Source organism: Mustela nivalis (assembly GCF_964662115.1).
Source record: "Mustela nivalis genome assembly, chromosome: 20".
NCBI classification, from domain to species: Eukaryota; Metazoa; Chordata; class Mammalia; order Carnivora; family Mustelidae; genus Mustela; species Mustela nivalis.
In genome coordinates this window covers 15,538,370-15,558,549 of record NC_139039.1, presented here as the reverse complement: position 1 = coordinate 15,558,549, position 20,180 = coordinate 15,538,370, and the positions used below count along the sequence as shown (strand labels likewise).

At 43.4% G+C, this 20,180-nt stretch overlaps 1 protein-coding gene and 1 long non-coding RNA gene across 11 annotated transcripts in view; one reads left to right on the top strand and one right to left on the bottom strand.

Moving 5' to 3' along the window:
- The first annotated feature begins 14,613 nt into the window (after window positions 1–14,613).
- FAT1 (FAT atypical cadherin 1) overlaps window positions 14,614–20,180 on the top strand; it is a 126,987-nt gene continuing 121,420 nt past the window's right edge. For 2 of the 10 annotated variants that reach the window (XM_082715047.1, XM_082715044.1), the window contains exon 1: window positions 14,617–15,475. The gene's annotated coding sequence lies outside the window, so the exon portion shown is untranslated. Of the gene's footprint in view, window positions 15,476–18,020; window positions 18,233–18,775; window positions 18,795–20,180 lie in introns of those variants that run through there. The other 8 variants (XM_082715051.1, XM_082715048.1, XM_082715052.1 and 5 more) reach the window with 5 other exon arrangements.
- Window positions 16,838–18,697, bottom strand: LOC309855130. The gene is made up of 2 exons (XR_014306631.1): window positions 18,595–18,697; window positions 16,838–17,609 (listed from the first exon to the last, which is right to left on the bottom strand). It is a non-coding gene; the product is annotated as an uncharacterized lncRNA (long non-coding RNA).

Genomic DNA, 20,180 nt, shown 5'->3' with positions numbered 1-20,180 from the left:
AAGATGTATAGGACTTTAGAGAACCATTCCGTGAGCTCTCATAATGGTCTCCCAGACACAATGATGTCATCCACTCACACTGTTGGATTGTCGCTTCTCCACGATGTACTGAAATGTAGAAGGGGGAGCTGAGGTCCCTGGAAGGCCCCTCTCCAGTAGTAAATCCTGCTGTAAGATAAGAGGCATTTTTCTCCCCACCATCACAGCTTTATGTTTAGTAATAACCAGTTCATAAAATTAACATAGTAAATGTCCAGGGCACCTGGGTGGCTCAGTTGGTTAAGGGTCTGCTTAGTTCAGGTCATGATCCCAGGGTCTTGGAATAGAGCCCGGCATCGGGCTCCCTGCTCAGTGGAAAGCCTGCTTCAGTCCCTTTTCCTCTGCTCCTCCTTCCACCCTCTCTTTCTCTATCTCAACTAAAGAAATAAAATCTTAAAAAAAAAATAGTAAACATCCAATAAGCTAGCAAGTTCTTCCCTGAGCTGGAGCTACTAGACTCTGGCCTGCCTCTGCCCTGTTATTGCAAGGAGAGTAATTATCACACACTGAAATTGTTTTGTTTTGTTTTTCCTACTCACTATGAAATTTGGGGACGGTATGAGCTGTAGAATTAGAGGATGATCCCATTAACACAACTGTCTTCAAGAGGATCCTTCAGTTCATTAATCTCCAATAAAGTAATCTATTTGGGACATTGTCGGAATAGCCTTGAGTCACTGAACACGATGGCGTAATGGTCCCCTGAGACTCACCCCACATATTAATCTAGAGAGAATGTGTTTCTCCTGGTATCTAAGCTTCCCTTCTAACGTCTTCTACCTCTGCAGTGTTGGAGAATTCCATAAATGCCCATCGGCCAGACTCAGACTGTGCTGTTTCCTGACATATGGCAGAAAATTGAGACAAGAACCCCAAACGTGTGTTGCCTGTCTCTGGTCCCATCATCTCTCCGTCAACTTTCACTTGCAGTTAGGGCTGCTAAGTAGGGGATGTGAGTTGGCAGGAACCTAATGTCTTTCACTTGCCCCTCTACGTGCTACCCTTCTATACTTGGCTCTCTGTCTTGGAGATTGGGCCTTGTGGATTATATCAATGGCCTTCCTTGCTCTTTGGTTTCCATCTGAGGAGCTCAGATGGAAATTAGGGGAGGGAAGCTATGAAGTCAGGGTACTTATCCCCTGTTTCCCTTCCTGTGTGGTTACCTTGGGTTGCCTGTCTCCTTCAAAGGCAAGTCACTTCTTTCTCAAGGTGGCTAAACCTGACTCTTGTCTTCTGTTTTCTAGGAGCACCCCTCTTCCCTCCTCCCTTCAGGTTATATTATATAATAAATTAATAGTAATCAAAACACTATGGTACTTGCACAAAAACAGATCAATGGAACAGAGTAGAAAGCCCAGAAATAAACCCAAGCACACAGTGTTAGCTCTTTTTTATTAATTTTATTTTTAAGCAATCTCCATAGCCAACATGGGGCTCGAGCCCACAGCCCTGAGATCAAGAGTCACGTGCTCAATTGACCCAGCCAGGTGCCCCAGTGTTAACCAATTTTCAACATGGACATCTAAAATATACAGTGGGGTTTAAAAGAGAGTCTCTCCAGTAAATGGTGCTGAGAAAACTAAATATCTATAAGAAAAAGAATGAAATTAGATCTTATCTTCTATCAAACACAAAAATGTACTCCCGATGGGTTGAACACTTAAACATAAGACCCAGAATGGGTCCAAACTCCTTGTAATATACGGGGGAAACTCCTTGACATTCTTATCTATGAATTTTTGGATATGACCTGAAGAGTACAAGCAACAAAAGCAAAAATAAACAGGGGCTACGTCAAACTAAAAAGCTTCTGCATGTCAAAGAAAACAACAAGATGAGAAGGCAGCCTAAAGAATGGGAGAAGATATTTGCCAGCCATATATCTGATAAGGGGTTAGTATCCAAAATATATAAGGAACTCATATAACTGCAAAGCCAGAATAATAATGATAATAAGAATAAGATGGTTAAAAAATGTGGACAGAAGACTTGAATAGACATTTTTTTCAAAGAAGACATCCAGATGGCCAGCAGACACATGAAAAGATGTTCAACATCACTCATCACCAGGGAAATGCAAATCAAAACCACAATGAGAGATCACTTCCCACTTGTTAGGATGGTCATTATCGAAAAGACAGAAGATAAATGAAGTGAGGATGTGGAGAAAAAGAGGAGCCCTTGGTCACTGTTGGTGGGAATGTAAATTGGTACAGCCACTATGGAAAACAGTATGGAGGTTTCTCTCCATAAAAATTAAAAATAGAACCACCATATGATTCAGCAATCCCTCTTCTAGGCAGATAGCCAAAGGAAATTAAACCAATACCTCCAAGGGATATCTGCATGCCCATGTTTACTGCAACGTTATTTGCAACAGCCAAGATATGGAACAGCTTTAGTCCCCTTTGATAGGTAGATAAATGGATAAAGAAATGGTGGTTTAAATATAGAGGAATATTATTCAGTCTTTAAAAAGGAGATCCTGCCATTTGCAACAATATGGATGAACCTGGAAGATAATTATGCTAAGTGAAATAAGCCAGACACAGAAAGAAAAATACTGTATGATCTCACTTAGGTGTGGAATCTACAAAAAGTCGAAATTATAGAAGCAGAGTAGAACAATAGTTAGCAGAGGTGGGGAGATGAAGAAATGGGGAGATATTAGTCAAAGGGTATAAAGTTTAAGTTTGTGGGAGGAATAAATTCTAGATATTTAGTGTACACCAGGATGACCACAGCTAATAGTACTGTATTGTACAGCAGAGATCTGCTCAGACAGTAGATCTCAGAAGGTGCTCTTAGGATGCACACACAAAAAAGGTAATTATGTGAGGAGATGGCTATTTTTTGTTCTTCTTAAGATTTTATTTGAAAGAGACACAGAGTGCAAAAGAGTGAGCTTGAGGGGAGTGGGGAGAGCAGAAGGAGAGGTAGAAGCAGACTCCCCATGGAGCAGGGGTCCACGCAGGGCTCCATCCCTGGACCCCAAGATCATGACCTGAGCCTAAGGTAGACACTTAAGCCGCTGAGCCACCCAGGAGCCCCGAGGAGCTGGGTATGTTGACTGGTTTAACTTTAGTAATCCTTTTTCTATGTGCATGTTTATCGAAGCATCATGCTATAGACATATACAGCTTTTATTTTAAAAATAGACGTTCAGTTGCTGTTGGCTGCAGATGCTGCTGTATCCGTTGTGATTCCCGTAGGTTCATAGTTCGCATGCTTTAACACATATTGGAATCAACTGAAAGGTTTATTGAAGCGGATTGCTTGGCGCACTACCAGAGGTTTGGACTCGGTAGGTCTTGGGTGAAGCCACACTTTGCATTTCTAACAAATTCCCAGGTAAGGTTGGTGCTGCTGGTAGGAGACCACACTTTTGAGAATCAATGCTCTATACGGACACCTTTGTTTACAAAGAATATAGGCAAATAGTGTATGGAGCCAGGAAACCACTCCCAGGGTTGCCAACAGCTGGTTTGAGAGAGATAATTAATAGGCCTGCTTGTATCAGTTAGGGTCCCAACTGGAAACAGATGGCACACTTCAAATAAGATAATTCCCTACAGCCAATAAGTGAACGTGCAAAGCTTGTTAGGCCCTGAGGTTTTGTACCAAAGACCGAAGCACACAGGTTAAAAAACTGAACTCTGCTCATCTTCACACACACTCATTTAAAACAGCTGACACAAGGTCAAGTTACGAGGTTACATCTGTACTCTGGCTAGAAGACCAAGGCAGATATCCTAGCTGTATATTCTGCAACTTTGTTTTTTCCCTAAGAATAACTGGTAGCTTCGGCCTCTTGATCCCACTAATTCATCTTTACTCAAAGCATGACTTTTAAGATTTTTAGTGTCTAGGAAAGCTTTTTGTGATGGGTCAGACTTTTATCTAGGTAGTCCTGTCTCCCTTCTTCTAAGCTATGGCCCATTTCCCTACTACCTACTCTAACAGCCTCTTCTCACTTCAACACATGCGCACAGGGTCATTTTATTATTTCTCTCCATTTCTAAATTTGAGGTTATACTCATTCTTGCTAACCTTCCATTTCTCCAAATACCTCTCAATAGATATTCAACAGACATGCTGATGGCTTTGGGTTACAGATGCTCTCTACGTAGCACTGAGTATCATAGCATTTTCCTTTGCTTATTTCATTTTGGTATTAAGTTTTTTTTTTTTTTAAGATTTTATTTATTTATTTGACAGACAAAGCTCACAAGTAGGGGGAGAGGCAGGCATAGAGAGAGGAGGAAGCAGGCTCCCCGCCAAGCAGAGAGCCTGACGCAGGGCTCGATCCCAGGACCCTGAGATCATGACCGGAGCCAAAGGCAGAGGCTTTAACCCACTGAACCACCCAGGTGCCCCGGTATTACGTATTTTTAATAGTAATATATTTTTAAGAAGAGCTTACATAAAATGTTTAAGTTAATAAACACAGAACAAATATAATCATCTAGGAACTCATTCCTCCATCTCAGGACTCGAATATTCTGTATCAGAATATATCTCCCCATCTCATCCACCAGCCTTCTCTCAAATAGCCATGAACATTTAAAATATATATATATATGTATATATGGTATCTTACACATATTTTCCTAAGCAACATCTTATTTAGCTTTGCTGGATTTTGAACAAATTTTCTGCTATTTCTATTTCTCCCTCCATATGCCCTAAAAATCATTCATGTTATTACAATAAATATTGTTACATGTAACAATAGCACATTCATTTCTCCCTGTGAAAATCCCTGTGAACATGCTGCAAATTATTTTTTCATTAGCATGTTGCATACTCTTGTTATGTGTATGGTTTCCAGCTTTTTGTCAGTATGAAAAAAACTGCTATAAATTTGGGGGGGGGCACCTGGCGGGCTTATTTGATGGACCCTTCGTTCGACTCTTGATCTCAGGGTTGTGAGTTCGAGCCCCACATGGGGTGTAGAGATTGTTTAAATATGAAATCTTAAAAAAAAAAAACAACTGAAAATTTTCTTATACGTATCTCTTGGGTGTGTGTTTTAGAGCGCCTTTGGGGTGTGTTAAACCTAGTGGTGGAATAGCTTAATTAGGAGGATATGTGTAGATTCATCTTCACAAGGCAAGACTCAGTTGTTCTGCAACATACATGCACCAATTTAGAATCCTACCAGTATCATATGAGCGTTCCTGTTGAACCATAGCTTCATCACCTTGGATACGATCAGATGTCTTAATTTTTGCCAATATGGTTTGTCTATAAGGGTATTACACTGAGGACCTAACTTATATTTCTCTAATAACGAATGCAAGTTTCTCTCTTATGCACCGTATTAGTTTCTGAAGGCTGTCTTTTACAAATTACCATTACTGGGTGACTTGAAACAACAAAAATGTATTCTCCCATGGTTCTGGAGTCTAGAAGTCCAATATCAAGGTGTTGGTCATGTTGTGCTCCTTCTGATGACTCTCAGGAAGGATTCTTCTTTGCACCTTCCAGTTTCTGGTAGCACCAGGCATTCCTTGGTTTGTGGCTGCATGGGCCCAATCTCTGCCTTTGCCTTCCTGTGGTCTTTAGCTCCATGCGTCTCTCACCCAAATGTCTTATAAATCCACTGGCCACTGGATTTAGGCTCACCTGAATGATCAAGGTTGATTGAAAAGATCAAGATTCTTCATTTTATTATATTGGCAAAGACTATTTTTCCAAAAAGGTCACATTCACGGGTTTTAGGGATTAGGACATGGAAATATTTTTTTTTCCAAGATTTTATTTATTTATTTGACGGAGAGGCTGAACCCACTGAGCCATCCAGGCACACCAGACATGGAAAGATATTTTGCAAGCCACGATTTACCCACTACCAGTATAATCATTATTCATGTCTTCTTCCAAATTACAGGTTTGTGATCTTCCCCATTATTCTATTGAATCTATTTTATTTTTCTATTGAGTCTTTTTGTTTTTGATTTGTAGGGCTTCTTTATAGTAAAAATGCTAATTTTTTTGTTAATTATATTTATTTAATGAACATCATCCCAACCCGTGGATTGCATTTACACTTTTTAAAATGATGTCTTTTGGGGGCACCTCAGTGACTCAGTTGGTTGAGCATCTGACTTCATCTCAGGTCATGATCTCCTGGTCTTGGGATAGAGCCACATGTGGGGCTCCCTGCTCAGCAGGAAGTCTGCTTATCCCTCTCTTTCTTCCCCTCCCGCATTCATGCCCCCCCAAATAAATCAATAAAATCCTTAAAAATAAATAAGTAGATAATAAAATGATGTCTTTTGGGGTGCCTGGGTGGTGTAGTCAGTTAAGCGTCAGACTCTTGGTTCTGGCTCAAGTTATAATCTCAGGGTCATGAGATTAAGCCCAGAGTTGGGCTTTGTGCTCTGCATGGATCTGCTTGAGATTTTCTCTCCCTATCCTTGTGTCCCTCTCTCTCTCAAGTAAATAAATTCAAATAAATAGATAAAGAAATAAAGTGGTGTCTTTGATAAACAGAGGTTCTTAATTTTTATGAATTGAATTTTTCAGTCTTTTCTTTCATGGTTAGAACATGGTCTGCCTTATCTAGTAAATCCTTCCATAGTCGCAAATAATTTTTTTTCTTATATTTTCTTCTAAATATTTTTAGTTGGCCTTAGAGCCTTACATTTTTAATTCATCAAGGGAAAACTTTTGTGCATAGTTTGAGCTAAGAATCTAATTTTACTTTTCTCCATGGAGGGGGATAACCACTTGCCTTCATCCTGTCTCAGTGTCAGGAGTAGCCGTGGACTGCAAGCTTGAGGCGATAAGGCATGATCTGACATGAGAAGGGATTTTATGTTAAGGATACAGTCAACATTTAAATGACATCAGCTTTATTACAGAGCACAATTCAACATATGTCATTTAGAAAGAATAAGAAAATCCAGATGAACATTCCTGCCCTACTAACAACATTACATGCATGGCGTCCTACAAGCCCCAACTAATACGACCTTGTATACACTTAAGTCTATCTCTCGTTAGATTTAACTATCATTGCAAGTAACTTACAGTAGTTGTTTTGGCATTTGGAGTCTCATAATTACCAAACGACCTCACTAAATAAAGTGGTGCCAAGAAACACTCAGGTCATTACCTCTTCCTCACCCATCAGGTAGGTGAATCAGCAGTGCCCTGTGTAGTTAAAGTAACAGTGGGCACATTTGGTTCATTGCATGCCTTTTCAATCGACCACGCAAATTAGCCAGTTGTGTGAGCCAGTCCATTGAGTCGATAATTTCATGTTTAATAAATTGCATACATACACACAAGGGGAAATCTGAGGTCTCAAAAAACCCAGTTTTACAAAATGCATTATTTCTTTTCCTGCAAGGAAGGAAATATTACTTAAACTCAACCCATAATTTCTGAACTTCATAAAAACACAAGTCTTTCTTTAGAAAGTCATAACTGGTAAAGAGAGCATGCTTGTGATTTTTATATATTGGGTTCTTTTTGACTCTTTTTTAGAATAGTCATTTGTTGCTGGGACACCTGGGTGGCTCAGTGGTTACAGCCTCTGCCTTTGGCTTTTTTTGAGCCCCGCATTGGGCTCTCTGCTCACCAGGGAGCCTGCTTCCCCATCGCTCTCTCTGCCTGTGTCTCTGCCTACTTATGATCTCTGTCTGTCAAATAAATAAATAAGTAAATAAATAAATAAAATCTTAAAAAAAAAAAAGAATAGTCATTTGTTGGATTGGATTAGAAACCTCTAGACCTGTTCTATCCAAAATGATAGCCATTAGCCACCTATGACTATTTAAATTTAAATGATTCAAAATAAATAAAAAAATCCAATCCCTCATTTTGCACTAGCCATATGTCAAGTACTCAGCACATACAGAAGGGCAGAGATTGAACATTCCTACCTGCACATAAAGTTCTTTTGGATAGTGGTGTTCTAGACATGTTCTCCCACTATATTTGCATGGCTCTAACATTCACGTATACTTTAAGGTTTTCTCATCCATGATAATACAGAGTCCTCACTGTGTTCTTGGTAGGAAGCCATTTTTCCAAATTTCTTTACCTGTTGCTGAGCAACAAAGTCTCCCCAACATAGCACTTTAAAATAACAAACATTTATTATCTCACGTAGTTTCTATGGAGTAGGAGTCTGGGAGCAGCGTCATTGGGTGATCTAGCTCAGGGTCAGTCATGAGTCTGCAATCAAGCTATCTCCAGGGGCTGCACGTCTCTGAAGGTTTGACTGGGGCTGGTGGATCGACCTCAGCTTTGGCGTTCCAAGTTGGTTGGTTCCAGGTTGGTTGGAATTGTGGGTGTTGGAAGAAGTGTTCTTCACTATGAGGGTTTGGAGCTTGCCCCAGAGCAAATAATGAAAAAAAGAGACAAAGAGAGCTCATTGTCTTTTATCACCTAATCTCAGAGGTGGCATACCATCACAAAGGCTTTTTCTACGGTCACAGACCCTGGTTGGTAAGATGTGGGAGGAGATTACATGCACAAAAAAGTGAAAGTCTGAATGGAGATCATGGGGGCCCATCTTGTAGTCCAGTAAATCACATCGCGATGTATGAAGCTCAGTATCTTGCCAGTAAATGTTAGAGGCAAAATTATCCCTTAGATCCTTTGACTTTTAACTCCTTTCTTCTCTAGTACTTTGCTTTCATACGTTTAGGCACTATCTCAACCTCTTCAAACAGTCTGGCATTTTTATAAACCAGTGACACAGACTAATAATGTTAACCTGCAAACATTACAGCTGAGATTCAGAAGGTCTTAGAGGCCCGATTACTAACAGTTATTCCTCTCTTTTCTTTGCTTGATTCAGGAAAAATGATTACAGGAGAGTAGAAAGAACAGAAGGAGCCTGGTACTGACAAAGACTCTCCTGGGCCAAACTCTAGAAAGGCTTCTTTAAGCCCTCTAGGCTTTGACCTTGATATCTGTCCTTGTCAGGCCAGCAACATTCAGTTGTAGCAAGAAATCTGTTAAGTTGGCTTAGTCAGAATCCCCCACCTTGGATATGTGATCAAATGTCGTCATCCCCACCATCTCCCAGGTAATATTGGATCACATCTTGGCTGCCTTCAGCAAGAATCCTGCCCCATTCATTTGGCCAGATTCCTCTCTCACTCCCCTTACCTTACAAAGATTGCTTTGTTATTTGTCTACTTACAGAGAAGAGAAAAGGCTTTTTTACACATTGCTGCTTAGGAAAGGGGCAGAGGCAGACTATCTCCTTTCCTACACATATAAAACAATAAAGCTGACTTAAAGATCACCGTATCTTCAACCATAGCACATGCTAATTAAAAAAAAATTTTTTTAATGATTCCATTTCATTAAAGGGCAAAGTGTGGACAGAGTGGGCCATGGTGAATATAAACTGATTTCACTTTGGGGCTTGGCATTGGGGTATTGGCAATCAGAGGAACAAATAGATACAAATTCCAAATGTCATGGATTTACTGCTAGTGGGCAATACAGCTGACTGTTTTATCCTCTGATAATTATTTGAAATCCTAGTTTTGTTAACATTCACTGTAGATTCTAGGAAATTACTTCTGGGTGTTCATTACAAAGATATTGGGAAACATGCTAAAAAGATTTTGGCACTTGCAAGGAAAGAACAGTAAGAATGAAGGAAAAACTTTTAGTTGAATAGATAAAATTTCATATCCTTATATTCATCTTCCTCATGGTAGAAAAATGGACAGTGTGCAAGATTGAATCATTTTGTATCTTAAAACTTCTTTCTCACCATTAAGGAAAAATATCCAGAAGCCCTTCCATCTTGTCATTAGAGTCAGGCTGAATTCTTATTGATCAAGGAGTTGGGGAGGAACATCCACTTATTTTTTCCAAACAATTCCTACTATATTTTAAAGAGGATTATCTAGCTGTGGGAGATGATGTCAGGTGTAAGCACACCAAATCCTGACACAATCCAGATTAAATAAGATGGAAATTTATGATCTCTCATTAAAGAAATCTTGAGTTAAGATGGCCTTCAAAGATGGTTGATTCAATGTCATTGGGAATTTTATTTGCCTTCCCTGGTTTAGGTCTCATCCTCAGCAAGTAGGATAACTATAATAGTCCCAGCCATGAATTTCTAATCTGACATTGTCTAAAGAAAGACATGACATAATGTCTCCTTATGGTAGGAGGTAGAACATTTTTTTTTTTCCAGAAGCCTCTGGCAAACTTTCTCTAATATCTCATTGGCTGCGGTCGGTCCACATACCTATGACCAAGGCTACAGAACTACCCCATGGGCTTAGATAGATCATTTTTTAGAGAAAGGATTTGGGGGGACTATTACAATTCCCATTTCCCAAATGGGATTCTTTCAGTCTCATATTAGCTTTTATGACCAAAAAAATTCTACCAGGAAAAGGTGATGGGATTGTAATGGTCCACAAGTATCTGTAGATGGAATTTCCCACATTATCATATAGGAAAGTAAAAAAGAAAGAAAGGACACACTTGTGGTTGCAGATCAAGAAAAGGAAAAGTGAAGTATAAACTGAAATGCTGATCAGGAGGTCCTGTGAGATAGTCCTTACCAGAATTCATTGAGAACCATTTGTGTGTATTTCTCTGTTGTTCAGACTAAACAAGTTAAGAGTCAGACAATGATTTTGAATCAAAATGTGTTTAAGAGTATGTATATCTATCTAGAAAATAGGAAAGCCAAAGAGAGGAGAAGAGAAGAGACTTTTTACACATTATTGCTTAGGAAAGCCAAGCAAATAATGGGTGTATTACATAGAGATACTCCTAAAGCCCATCAGTGATGCTCTCATTCTGTGATCTCACTTTTATTTTATTATTATTTTTAAAAGGTTTTATTTATTCATTTGAGAAAGATATACAGAGAGCATGAGCAGGGGGAGAGGGAGAAGCAGACTCCCTGCTGAGCTGGGAGCCCCAATGGGGCTCCATCCCAGCACCTGGAGATCACTACGGGAGAAGACACTTAACCATCTGAGCCACCCAGGTGCCCCAAAGGACCCACTTTTAAACAATTTCTTCTTCATACTTTATGTAGCTGCTACAAAGGAACATCTTCCTCCAGTCATCATTTGATAGATTTTTGTGCTTCTCTTAGGTTGCTTCTCAAACCATAACAACCACCTTGGTTCATAAAGGGCTCAAGTGAGGTAAAGGGTATAGGAATTAGTGTATTAAATTGATAAAGAGTATTACCTAATCTACCCAAACTTTAGTTTCTCATCTGGAAAAAGGTAGTAGAGTATTAATTATTAATACCATGTAGAGTTTCCTAAGAATTACAGGAGATGATACATATAAAGAAGTCTTTATGGCTTCATAAAGACTTTATAAAACAGAGTCTGGGGCAAAATTGGCTTCAAATCAAGGTTACTTTTTCTTTCTGTCTTTTTTTTTTTTTTTTTTTTTAAGATTTTATTTATTTATTTGACAGAGACAGAGAGAGGGCACAAGCAGGCAGAGGGAGAGAGAGAAGCAGGCTCCCCACCAAGCAAGGAGCCCGATGCGGACTCAATCCCAGGACCCCAGGATCATGACCTGAGCTGAAGGCAGCCGCTTAACCAACTGAGCCACCCAGGTGTCCCAAATCAAGGTTACTTTTTACTACTGGGTCTAGAAAGCCTCATAGCTGGAATGAAGTGACAGGGTGAGAAATTTGAGGAGAATACTGATATTATAGTCATTATCAACACTGTTTATTGGTATCTCACAACTGTCAAGGGAGTCCCCCGCCCCCCCCTCCGCCCCGGTGTTCTTAGAAATGCACCTTTATAAAGGAAAGCGAGACTCCCAAATTCAGTAATAACCCAGCATTAGATTTTATGGCAAAGACTAGACTCAAACCAAATCTACTGACCTTGAGTGCAGTGTTCTTTCCCTTACCTTTGTGGAGAAAGTGTTTTAACATTTTCTGAAAAGATTCATTGCTTATTGTTCAAAGAGGTAGACTTGGGATCCTTCAGTCACAGAGCTGAGTAAACATCGTAAGAATTCTATTTATCCAGCAAGATCCCTTTCCAAACCACTTGGGGATGTTGATTTTATTTTTGTAGGGACAGAATGTTCACAACCAGCCTATTCTTCTATGTATTTATTCCTAAAATGAAGGCACACTTTTTTTTTTAATAGCCATCCCATAAGTGATCTGTAATGCTTCCAAATATTTGCCCAACTGGCCATGGCATCTGGAATTTCACCATTAGAATAAAATTTTGCCATTAAGTTTTAGCTTTAAGAAAGCCCTTGATACAAGGCACTTGGAAGGGACTAGGAATATTAACATATTCACACTTCTAGTTAACCACTACTGATTCTTATCAGATCGAGTAGTTGTCCGTTCTAATGGACCCCTTGGAGAGTACAAGCAGATCCCAGAGGAGAGCTGTATTTGAATGCAAAGAGTAAAATAATGCCAAAGCTGGGGAAGCGGAGAGGGCGGAAGAGGGTGTTACCTCCAGGAAGTGTAGGCAGAAAGGGAGCTCAGGTAGATGGATGTGCGAGCAGGGACTAGGAACAGAGAAGTCAGTCAGACTACTTGGAATTATTTGATCCTAGGACTAGAACTAGAAGTGTTTTAGAATTCTTTTCTGCTTTAAGTTTAGTGATTTTCTCTGGTTTTAGTGTTTGGCAATGAAAGCAAACAACTAAAAGTCCATGTTAGGCTGTGTTAATATCTCTTAATCACTAAACCTATCTAACTCATTAAAATTCGAGTCCTTTATAATTTCTCATAGCATTTTGTTGGTATTTGATAAATACTTGCAGAATGAGCAAATCCTTCTATAATTCTGGTTGGGTTTTTTTTGGTTTGTTTTTGTTTTACTTTGGAAGTGACTCAATATTGGGTCCATGAAAAACTATAATACTTGATGTAGCGTTCCAAAAACAATAGCAAAGTCTATAATAATACTGTCCAATAGAATTCTCTGTCATGACAAAAATATTCTTTCATCGGCCCTGAACAAAAGGTAGCCACTAGCCACAAGCTGACATCATATACTTGAAATGTAGCCAGTGAGACAAAAATAACTGAATTTTAAATTAACTTAAACAACCACTTGTGGCTGTGTATCTACTTGTGTATCTACCTAGTAATACCTATGGTCTTGGATAGAGCATGCAGGTTTGGGGGTTGTTAAAGAGTTTTCTGCCCCTCTCCCTTTGTTTTTAAAAATAGCTATTTTGATTGGTACCATCAATTCTAGATAAGTTCCTTTTGTTTGTTTTTTCTTTAAAAAAAATGGAAATACTTTGATTTACCTATGGTGACTCTAAAGATCAAATTGACTTGCACAGTAGCATCATGGGAAAAAATGTATGTGCCTCATTAATAAGAACTTGTACTATGTGGTCAATTTCTAACTTCAACTATTAACATAAAAGGAGCGAGCCTGTCTACTTGAAATAGTGAAGCCTGAGAAGTGTGTCCGCTGCACTGACAGGCTGGCCTCCCAAACCAGTCTTCTTTTGATTGCCCCCTCCCTCCTCAGGAATCTTGCACCTTCTGGCTGCCCTCTGGTCTGCAGAGGCCCCTAAGGTCCTTTCCCCCAAATCTCTGTCTCCTAGCTCCTCACTGCCCTCTCCTCCCTTCTAAATCAAAACCTATCTTGAATTACTTGTGATAACTTCCCTTTTACTCTTCCAAATTTTAGAAATGAGAAAGCTGACCCACCGCAAAGGATAGGGAGGGTAAGAAAAGGGCTACTGACTGACAGCTGGTGTGCCTGCCAGACATTTTAGATGATGCTCAGTGAAAGTGTTGCCCGCATCAATGAATGTTTTCTTCCTGGCAAATACATGGCATTCAGTAATTTTTTTTTGAATGGATAAATACACGAATGCATTTTTACCGTGTGAAATAAATATGATTCCTTATCACAGATGAGGAAACTGAAATTTAGAGAGGTTACACGACTTCCTCATACACACTACTCCAACATTTAATATTCCTTGTCTGGTAACTGTTTAACTCCTTGCCTTGTTTCCTGTGTCCTCAGGGTTTTGCTCTTTACCCAGCAAAGAGAAGGACCAGCTCAACAGACCAGATTTACATCAATGGCTGCAAATGTACTGATAGAACCTGCTCCCAGCGCCCTCACCCTTTCCAGGGTTCTCTGAATTTTAATGCCAGCCTTCTGTGGACAGTGTCAACTCACAGAAATGGCTCCCTGGGAATTTCACGCTGATCTCTTCTGATTTTATTTTGGTACTTTAGCGGCATTAAAACACACACACACACACACACACACACACTCCACAGTAGATATTTTTCCTGGAGTCTGGACGCCTACATAAAAACGATGCGTTCATTTATAAATTGAATTTCAATAATGTTTGCATTTGTCTTAGTCTACATTACGACTAGACAACTGATTTGTGTCTTGGCCCCTATCACTATGTATGATTTGTAAGACACATTAAAAATTGGCTCCTCCTCCATCTCTCACCCACACCCCCGGAACCTTCTACGTTTCGGAGTACCGTGTAAAAACGTAGGCGCGTTTGGAAAGCATTTGAAAATTAAAATATGGCTCTGTGATTTTCAACACAAAGACCACAAACAGCGCTAGAGCACAAGAATTATTTAAAATACATCACATCCAGAAGTTGGAGGGCTACAAAGTACAAGTCGTCCAGGCCAGTCTGCAGAGACTGTGCTTGCTTCCGCCCTGCAAAAACCCGGCAGGCGACACGTCGCGACGAATTTCAGCTGCAGAAGAGGAAGAGCATCACCTGCAGTTCGACGCGTGGGAAAACGCTGCGGGAGGGGGCCTGCAAGAAAGAACACCAGAGAGGTGCGCGGGGCTCCGGGGCCGCTCCGGTGTTGAGTGCGAGGAACGCCAGCGCTCGGCGGAGCGGGGGAGACGCCGCACGGTGGAGAGGGATACGCGCCTCTGGGTACACAGCGCTGCGGCAGGGGAGGCCGCCCCAGCCGGGTGCTCGCTCGTAGCTACTGTCGGGGAGGCGGACCCCGCAGGAGAATCCCGTCCGCGCCGCGGGGCGGGGGGTGAGGCGGGGCGCTGACGTCAGCTCCCCTCCCCCACCGTCTCCAAGAGGGAGGGAGTGGGGGAAAAGGCAGCGATCCGCCGCAGTTCTCGGCCGCAACTCCTAAACTCGGGCGGCTTGCTGCCTGGACATGTCCTGACAAACTTGGCTTCTCCTCGGCCCCTTTCCGTAGCCCCTGCGCACTCTCATTTCGCCTCCTCTTAGTGCTCAACTTTCCACCCAGGACGGGAGCCTCCGGAGATGTGGCCACCTGGGTCCCGGCAGCGCGGGCGGATCGCACTCTCGTTGGGGACATGCTGAAGATCCGAGGGAGGCAAAGTTGGTACTTCAGATACGGCTTTTAACAAATACCCAAATTGCGTGGGGATCACGGAGCTGCCGAGGACTTTAAAGCCAGCACCCAAGGACTCGAGCGGCTGGACTGGTGAGTTCTTCGTTTAGTGTAAGCCTTTTGTATTTAAGTTTAAAACGTAAATGAAATTACGTGGGGTGTTTGGCCCTGAGCTAGTGCACGGAAGCGTGTGCATCCTACAGGCTCTTCCTAGCGAGCTGCACACCCCTCTGGTTGTACATGGCTCGGGAATGGAAAGATCAGTCTGCACAGGTTTTGGAATTCATAAAATACATGCACAGCACTGTTCAAAAAGAACTTGAAAAGCTATACTGTTTGTGCATTATTTTGAATGTAACTTATTATAGAAATGGTGCCCAGGGAGGGCGCAACTTGGGGCCGCGCTATCTGCAGTGGCGCAGCGCCCTCTAGTCCGGGCACCCGGCAAGGCGCGCGATCTCTGCTGGGTTCCGCGCGGACCGAGAACTTGGACCTGCCGGGCGCTCCAGGGACGTGGGCGTGAGCTCCCAGCCTTCACTCACCACCCACCCCAGCCCGTTCGCTATCTAATTTTCAAATACTAGCTTGGGTGGACTGGTTGGAGAGGCCGTACCCGAGGAAAGCGGTTTTTTTTTTTTTTTTTCCTGGAACCGTCCCCTATTCCCCTAATTTCCAAAAGCCTTTGGGGACAGGGTTAGGGAGGGCCAACGACCGAAAGGACAAACGTGGAGCTTGAACTACATTTTTCTTTCTTGTGAAGGTAATTCGATGGTGGCAAAAAGGCATCTCTATTTCGTTAGGGCTAAAAGAGCAGAAAAACGCGGCAGCGCTAGGGTCTGAAATCTCCATCTCTGGCTCTCGGCTGTTCCTGTGGCGAAAAAGTGCAACTTCTTCCAGGCAGTTAGGTTTCGCAGTGAGCCTGAAAAATCGGGATTCCCAAGCAGATGTTTTTAGCTCGAGTGAGGGTTTTTACTTACTAATGAATGGTAGTTTTTTTTTTCAGGAGTTCTTTTGTGCCATTTAAGACATCTTGTGATTTTATGTTACGGGATGATGTCTTTTTACTTTTTAACTATTCTTTCCCTTCCAATTCTACCTCCCTCCGCCAGCAAACTGTTGGCGTTCTTGTGTGACTTGATTTGTTGAGAGTTAGAATTCAGCAAGGGGCGCAAGCCGGTAGAGCTCGGAGATCAGGTCACATATTTTCTACGTGTTCGAAGTATAAAATTGACCTGTAACTCTAGGAGCACTATGCGCATTTGTGGCCATGGCCAAGGGTTTGGAGAATGGTGTTTTCTGGGTGTGTGGATTTCTGTATTCCAAATAATGCGCAGGGAATACGGCACATACTCTTAGTACTACGGCTCGGCACATTCATTCTGCAGGCATTATCTTTGCTTCCCAGCCATTACCTGCAGGACACCTTTATTTTTTCAAGCACATTCTTTGGGATGGTTTAAAAAGAGACTGCATTAACTTTGAACCAAGGAAATTCTCTCTTTAACCCTAGACTCACCCGCCCGCATCTGCCTCGCAGCTCCCCCAGCAGCCCCCTCCACCGGTTCCGGGGAAATCAGATCTCTTTGTCTTCACAGTGTTAAATGTTCGAGTCCCACAAACTTTCCGAGGTCATGTCCGCCCTCTTCTCTGGGCTGTTTTCCAATGCCTAGGGGCACCCCGGGCTTCGGCCGAGGCTCAGCTGTGCGGAGCCTGCGTCTGGAGGTTTGCCGGCGCTGAGGATGGGCCCACAGTCCCCGGACCCCAGACTGCTCGCTCTGGCGTGGGTTGGAAGGGGGGCTTCCCCGAGGTGGGGGGGGGGCGTCCAGCGCCCGGGGCTTCCTCTTCTCCCTAGGGAACTTGTAGTTCCACGTTAGACTGGGTTCACAGTTTGTGCGGTGGACTTGCCGGCTGGGAACGCGCACGAGGCGACACAGCAGCCTTTTGTCCCGCAGACGTGGGAGTCTTGGGGTGTCTGCCGGAAGAGGCCGGCGTTGGGGTTCGGAACCCGGGTCGGGGAGGTTATTTAACTAGCTCTGCACCATGAAGTGGCGGAGGAAGCGCTTTCATTTTCCCTGGATCTTCGTGTAGACCGAAGAAGGAAGTAGATCCGATCCGACTGCATTCCTTTTGAGACCTTTTGTAAGATTTTATTCCACCGAGCAATTGTAGACCCAGAACAGAGGCTTTGAAATGCAGATTTAGGAATTCTCCGAAGGTTCTAGAGAATCTAAAGGGAGCCGGGGGAAGCCTTATTAGCCTTAGCTGCCCCCCCCCCCCCGCCTCTTTTTAAAGCTAAACTGTTTCCCCTTTCCTAGCAGGAAATATTCCATACTCATTCCCTGCACAAATCTGTGTACTAGCCATAACCAACGGCCGCACTACAGCAAGCCCCACACCGTTCCTCGGAGTGTCGCAGGAGCACCCTGGGCACTCGCTTGTCTCCTCGGAGGAGGGAGCCGCTCTAGCGGCAGGGGATCACTGACCCGCGGCGGGGAGTCGCTGCCCGGGACCCGCGAGCTCAGAGTCTGGCCGCCAGGGAAAGTCAGATCGAGTTTCCGCGCGGGAGAAACGAGCGCCGGCGCTCGCGGGCGTGGCTGCGGGCGGAGGGATATATTCCGCGCCGGGCGCGTGAGGCGCCGGTGCCGAGCAGGGCGGCCGCGCAGCGGGTGGCGGACGGCGAGCAGCGGCCTCGGAGCGGGGCGCGCGGGGAGCGAGGGAGGGCCGCCGCCACCATGCGGACCCGCCCGCCCAGCGAAGCCCCCGGAGGACCCGGCTCCCGCTCGGGGGCGCGCTGAGGCGACGAGACGCGCGTCCCCGAGAGTGCCGCCGCCACTTGGGGCCAACTTTGCTGTAAGTTTGATAGAAACGAAGTTGGGGCTGGAGGGCCGGGTGACCGGGGGGCGCAGCGAGGCGCCGGGGCTGCCGGTGCGCGGCCGGGGCGGAGCCGTCTGCGCCCAGGAGGCATGCAACTTGCTGCTTCGGGGTGGCGGACTTTAGGCTCCTTGGGTGCTTGTTCCCTCGCTGTCCAGCCCCGGACGGCGCTCGGGGAGAAGGGATGAAAGCAAGCTCCGCGGGAAGGTGGTGCAGTGCCGCGGCGCCGGCCGGCTTGGAAAGTTCGGGACGGGCTCGGGATTCCGGCGGCGGGGAGGACGTGGGCGCGGAGGGGTGGGAGGGGGATAATTTGCAACGTGCGCCGAATGGTAATTACCTACCCGAGTGCCGCCGCGAGCCGGCTGCGGGCTGTGGCGGCGGCGGCCCGGGGGCGGCGCGGGTCCGCTGCTGGAGCCATTGCTGGAAATCAAAGCGGCGGCGGCGGCCGCGGCGCGGGGCTCCCGGGCGGCGGGAGGGCGAGGACTTCCGCTGCGCCCTGGAGCTCGGAAACTTCACCGTCGCGCCCCGCGCGCTCTCCCCGGTAACTCTGGTGCCTGCTAATGGCTTAACTGATCTCGCCCCTAGGTTAATTCTTCCAATTTATGAGAGTCCCGGCGTAGGTGAGATGAAAGGAGAGGCCGGTAGCCAAAGAGATGGGATCTTTGAAATGGAGTCCCGGAGTTCTCTCAGATGTTTTGTGCCCCGAGGGATCGCTGCCCTGAGGGTTAAGTACTAACTGGTTCAATGTAGATAGAATAGGTGCGATTGGTAACTTGCGGGGACTAAACCTTTGCAAAAGTGTGCTGCTTCTTAGTTGTTTTTTTTTTTTTTTCCTAGAAGAGAAACTTGTAAGGTTTTTTTTGTTTTGTTTTGTTTTTTAAAGAAGGGATTCTCATTCTTCACTGCTTTCCCTTACTCGCAGTGCTTTCTTCTAGGAAGCTAACTTTCTGTTGTCTCCGTGAGATTTTTTTGTTCCCAGTGATGTGAGTTGCAGAGCTTTGAAAACAAGGACGCAATTGTATGCTTTAGGAAAGTAAACTCAAAACATTTTTTATGCACTTAAGCTTTTTTTTTTTTTTTTTTTTGTATGTGTTTGAAGTACGGTTTCATTAAGTGGCTTTTGTTAAACCACTCTGGTGCTTGGTAGAGTGGATTTTATTTTCCTTTTTTATTAGATATTTACAATGAATATTAAAATCGGGAAAAAATGTAAAAGGCAAATGATCTTCATTTGTTTATCTTTAATAAAGGCAGCTTCTTAAGGCTTGGTCCGTTCAGACATGAGTTCCATAGTTGGAGATAGGTAGGTGCACGTGTTAAAACTAGCTTATGGTAGTATTCTTTTCAATTTTTAGAGTTGTGGTTGTTATCCATCGTGTCCAGTTGTTAACAGTTATTCATGAAAATGTGTTTCTGCAGTTGTATAGGTTAATATACATGAAATATATTTGGCTTTATCTTTGGGTTTTAAAAGAACGGCTCTGGTTCCACAACTAGAATTATTATTCCTCTGTTCTTATGGTACTATCAAACCTTAAGATGGATTTAAAAATATTTAAAGTATTGCATAATTTTTAAAAGAACAACAGTTGACATAACTCTCATTAAGCTAAACATGGTATTTAACAAGCTCAGAGTAAGGTTTGACTTGAATACAGTATGCATTTGTGTACCCATTTCTTTAAAAAGGAACATCTTAAATGAGCCACATTCTTTTGTGACTCTGAGAGGAAGCAGGATTGTTAGAGGACTTAATAAAAGCATTCAGGCCACCTGTATATTCCTCGTATCTTTTAATTAGTCACTAGAAGTTCCCCCAGTGGGTTATCATCATGTTAATAGATCATTTAATCCATGTTGTGGACAGGTGCCAAAGGGGAATCTGAAAATTATGTGTAAACTAATACTGTTTTCCGTCCCTTGCTCC